The sequence below is a fragment of the Schistocerca serialis genome, unplaced genomic scaffold (genome assembly GCF_023864345.2).
Source record: "Schistocerca serialis cubense isolate TAMUIC-IGC-003099 unplaced genomic scaffold, iqSchSeri2.2 HiC_scaffold_948, whole genome shotgun sequence".
NCBI lineage: Eukaryota > Metazoa > Arthropoda > Insecta > Orthoptera > Acrididae > Schistocerca > Schistocerca serialis.
The window spans coordinates 32501-37500 of NW_026048571.1; the positions used below are offsets into that span (position 1 = coordinate 32501).

Sequence of the window (5000 nt, forward strand, 5' to 3'; positions counted from 1 at the left end):
TTGCTCAGCTAAGCCACCAACACCCACACATGTCCTACACAGGGGTGCACCCAACATCACAATACTGCCTCCTCTCACAGCACACAAACAATGGCAGGAATGAAAGACACAGGTCTGCCACAAGCATGGAATCGGAGCGCCGCCTGTCATGAGCCAAAGGTGCATCCTGACGTGGCAAATCAGATGATGCCGCAGGCATCCACTTACTATAATCACAATCAACAAACCGACCGGCCGCCCCCCCCCCCCCATTACACCTTTCCATACAACAATGTGTACCTTAACCTAAACTATACTGTACCTTAACCTAAACTATACTGTACCTTAACCTAAACTATACTGTACCTTAACCTAAACTATACTGTACCTTAACCTAAACTATACTGTACCTTAACCTAAACTATACTGTACCTTAACCTAACCTATACGGTACCTCAACCTAACCTATATTGTGCCTCAACCTAACCTATGTTGCGCCTTAACCTAACCTATGTTGCGCCTTAACCTAACCTATGTTGCGCCTTAACCTAACCTATGTTGCGCCTTAACCTAACCTATGTTGCGCCTTAACCTAACCTATGTTGCGCCTTAACCTAACCTATGTTGCGCCTTAACCTAACCTATGTTGCGCCTTAACCTAACCTATGTTGCGCCTTAACCTAACCTATGTTGCGCCTTAACCTAACCTATGTTGCGCCTTAACCTAACCTATGTTGCGCCTTAACCTAACCTATGTTGCGCCTTAACCTAACCTATGTTGCGCCTTAACCTAACCTATGTTGCGCCTTAACCTAACCTATGTTGCGCCTTAACCTAACCTATGTTGCGCCTTAACCTAACCTATGTTGCGCCTTAACCTAACCTATGTTGCGCCTTAACCTAACCTATGTTGCGCCTTAACCTAACCTATGTTGCGCCTTAACCTAACCTATGTTGCGCCTTAACCTAACCTATGTTGCGCCTTAACCTAACCTATGTTGCGCCTTAACCTAACCTATGTTGCGCCTTAACCTAACCTATGTTGCGCCTTAACCTAACCTATGTTGCGCCTTAACCCAACCTATGTTGCGCCTTAACCCAACCTATGTTGCGCCTTAACCCAACCTATGTTGCGCCTTAACCCAACCTATGTTGCGCCTTAACCCAACCTATGTTGCGCCTTAACCCAACCTATGTTGCGCCTTAACCCAACCTATGTTGGGCCTTAACCCAACCTATGTTGCGCCTTAACCCAACCTATGTTGCGCCTTAACCCAACCTATGTTGCGCCTTAACCCAACCTATGTTGCGCCTTAACCCAACCTATGTTGCGCCTTAACCCAACCTATGTTGGGCCTTAACCCAACCTATGTTGGGCCTTAACCCAACCTATGTTGGGCCTTAACCCAACACACGTTGGGCCTTAACCCAACACACGTTGGGCCTTAACCCAACACACGTTGGGCCTTAACCCAACACACGTTGGGCCTTAACCCAACACACGTTGGGCCTTAACCCAACACACGTTGGGCCTTAACCCAACACACGTTGGGCCTTAACCCAACACACGTTGGGCCTTAACCCAACACACGTTGGGCCTTAACCCAACACACGTTGGGCCTTAACCCAACACACGTTGGGCCTTAACCCAACACACGTTGGGCCTTAACCCAACACACGTTGGGCCTTAACCCAACACACGTTGGGCCTTAACCCAACACACGTTGGGCCTTAACCCAACACACGTTGGGCCTTAACCCAACACACGTTGGGCCTTAACCCAACACACGTTGGGCCTTAACCCAACACACGTTGGGCCTTAACCTGCTCTGTAATTGTCATACGACGCGTTAAATTAGTGTAGTGTTGCCTAACTGCAACCCCCGCAATATAGTTTGCTACTCGCACTGCCCGGTCCCCAGTGTATCGCTTCATGTTAAACACCTTGCAGCTATACACTGTAATGTGGATGGCAGCAGGACGTACATGCTCAATGCCCTTTGCAGTTGTTCATTGGCATTTGCAGTTGTTCATTGGCATTCGCATGGCGAAGCACTTAGCCTACGCTGTGGTACGGCCTGTGTCAACTGTCCGCTGATGTTGTACGTCCAAATCACACACTGTACTGCACATTGGTCCTCATGTACTGAATGATACATCGTGGTACATGTGACCGTACAACGACTGCGCCAACAACGGCGAACCATGCGGTCCAAATGTTGTGCACTCAGCTACGTGTCGTCTCCCTATAAGAGCTGGATTGCAGTGTGGTATGCCCTGGATGGCGATCAGCATGAGCCGTCTGTTGATGTAGTGGCGCGTGTTGTCAGACGTAGTCGTCTCTTCTCACACACCGTGATAGCATGGTGCACTGCGTTCCACATCTGCGACATGCGACAGAGGCCGGTTGACAGTCGTTCGCGCAATGGACATCGCATACGTACGGGGGCCACCTTCCACGTGTTCGCGAAGCGTGCACATGTTGTTGCGTGTATGTGGGCAGACATAGTGTGTCGTGACACCTGACACAGGCATGCAACAATCGTTGAATTTGCAAATGGCGATGGACGCCTACGTTTGCTGGTGACGTTACGCAAATGAACAACTGGTAAACCGTTGTGGTGCGGTTGTTCTCGCTAGAGGTGAATCAGTGATGGCGACGATCGGTTGAGCTACCAACCGGTTGTTCCAGCGATACCCACCATGCCCACGAACGTGAATGGCATCTGGGTGTGAAGCGATACGCGGCGGTGGCTGGGTGGGACCGTCCCCGGCCGGTGAGGGGGGGCCTCCCGGCGTGCTGGCCGCGCGGTGCGTGGGCGCACGCGCTACAGCCGGCTGGTGGGGGCGGCCAGTGGCAGGCGCGCCGGCCGACGGAGGCGGCAGGCGGCGCAGCTGCGCGCCGGCGCACCCTGCACGCGGCGCCGTGCGGCCAAAGTAGGTCCTCGCGGGCCCGGTGCGAAGCGCGGTGGACATCTGCAGTGTGCTGGTCCGATTGAGGACTGTGTGCGCTGAGGATGCGCCGCCGCCCGGCGCTCGGCGCCGCGACGCCGTCTGCTGCTCGGTCGCCTCTGCGGTTCTCGCAGGTGGTTTGTATCGCAGCTGTGCGGACGTGTTGGCGCGTGCGCTGTGCTGGGAGAGTTCGCTTCGGCACCCAAGTGGGGCTTTTGTCCTTCTGTGGCGCTGGCGTTGGAGCTGCCGGTCACCGTAGGTGGCGCGTGTTGTCTCCCGCCGGCAATGCCACGACAGCACGCTCCCGGGCCTCTGTCGGCAGCGGCAAGCTCAGTTGGGAGCACGGGTGGTCGCACCTAAAGCGTCTACTCGCCAAACCCCGGGCGATTGCGCCTCTCTCGAACCCGACCAAGTACTTAGGACGGCGCTGCGCGCCGCCGGGACCTGAGAGGGTTTCGAGGTGTATGGTGCAGGGGAGCTCAGCCTCCTCCTGTTTGCAGAATAATTGAGCGGACGCTTGCGTGTTCGCGCGGGCCCCCGGGACACACTCCCGGGCGGCCGGCTGCTCAGCTCTAGTTGACGCAGCTCCCTGGTTGATCCTGCCAGTAGTCATATGCTTGTCTCAAAGATTAAGCCATGCATGTCTCAGTACAAGCCGCATTAAGGTGAAACCGCGAATGGCTCATTAAATCAGTTATGGTTCCTTAGATCGTACCCACGTTACTTGGATAACTGTGGTAATTCTAGAGCTAATACATGCAAACAGAGTCCCGACCAGAGATGGAAGGGACGCTTTTATTAGATCAAAACCAATCGGTCGGCTCGTCCGGTCCGTTTGCCTTGGTGACTCTGAATAACTTTGGGCTGATCGCACGGTCCTCGTACCGGCGACGCATCTTTCAAATGTCTGCCTTATCAACTGTCGATGGTAGGTTCTGCGCCTACCATGGTTGTAACGGGTAACGGGGAATCAGGGTTCGATTCCGGAGAGGGAGCCTGAGAAACGGCTACCACATCCAAGGAAGGCAGCAGGCGCGCAAATTACCCACTCCCGGCACGGGGAGGTAGTGACGAAAAATAACGATACGGGACTCATCCGAGGCCCCGTAATCGGAATGAGTACACTTTAAATCCTTTAACGAGTATCTATTGGAGGGCAAGTCTGGTGCCAGCAGCCGCGGTAATTCCAGCTCCAATAGCGTATATTAAAGTTGTTGCGGTTAAAAAGCTCGTAGTTGGATTTGTGTCCCACGCTGTTGGTTCACCGCCCGTCGGTGTTTAACTGGCATGTATCGTGGGACGTCCTGCCGGTGGGGCGAGCTGAAGGCGTGCGACGCGCCTCGTGCGTGCTCGTGCGTCCCGAGGCGGACCCCGTTGCAATCCTACCAGGGTGCTCTTGAGTGAGTGTCTCGGTGGGCCGGCACGTTTACTTTGAACAAATTAGAGTGCTTAAAGCAGGCAAGCCCGCCTGAATACTGTGTGCATGGAATAATGGAATAGGACCTCGGTTCTATTTTGTTGGTTTTCGGAACCCGAGGTAATGATTAATAGGGACAGGCGGGGGCATTCGTATTGCGACGTTAGAGGTGAAATTCTTGGATCGTCGCAAGACGAACAGAAGCGAAAGCATTTGCCAAGTATGTTTTCATTAATCAAGAACGAAAGTTAGAGGTTCGAAGGCGATCAGATACCGCCCTAGTTCTAACCATAAACGATGCCAGCCAGCGATCCGCCGCAGTTCCTCCGATGACTCGGCGGGCAGCCTCCGGGAAACCAAAGCTTTTGGGTTCCGGGGGAAGTATGGTTGCAAAGCTGAAACTTAAAGGAATTGACGGAAGGGCACCACCAGGAGTGGAGCCTGCGGCTTAATTTGACTCAACACGGGAAACCTCACCAGGCCCGGACACCGGAAGGATTGACAGATTGATAGCTCTTTCTTGATTCGGTGGGTGGTGGTGCATGGCCGTTCTTAGTTGGTGGAGCGATTTGTCTGGTTAATTCCGATAACGAACGAGACTCTAGCCTGCTAACTAGTCGCGTGACATCCTTTGTGCTGTCAGCGATTACTT

The 5000-nt window shown here is 53.5% G+C and overlaps 1 non-coding gene across 1 annotated transcript in view; it reads left to right on the forward strand.

Moving 5' to 3' along the window:
* Positions 1 to 3517: 3517 nt before the first annotated feature.
* The window catches only part of LOC126453494 (small subunit ribosomal RNA), a 1910-nt gene continuing 427 nt past the window's right edge, over positions 3518 to 5000 (forward strand). The window contains exon 1 of the ribosomal RNA XR_007584904.1: positions 3518 to 5000. This exon is cut by the window's right edge and continues 427 nt beyond it. This is a non-coding gene — a ribosomal RNA (small subunit ribosomal RNA).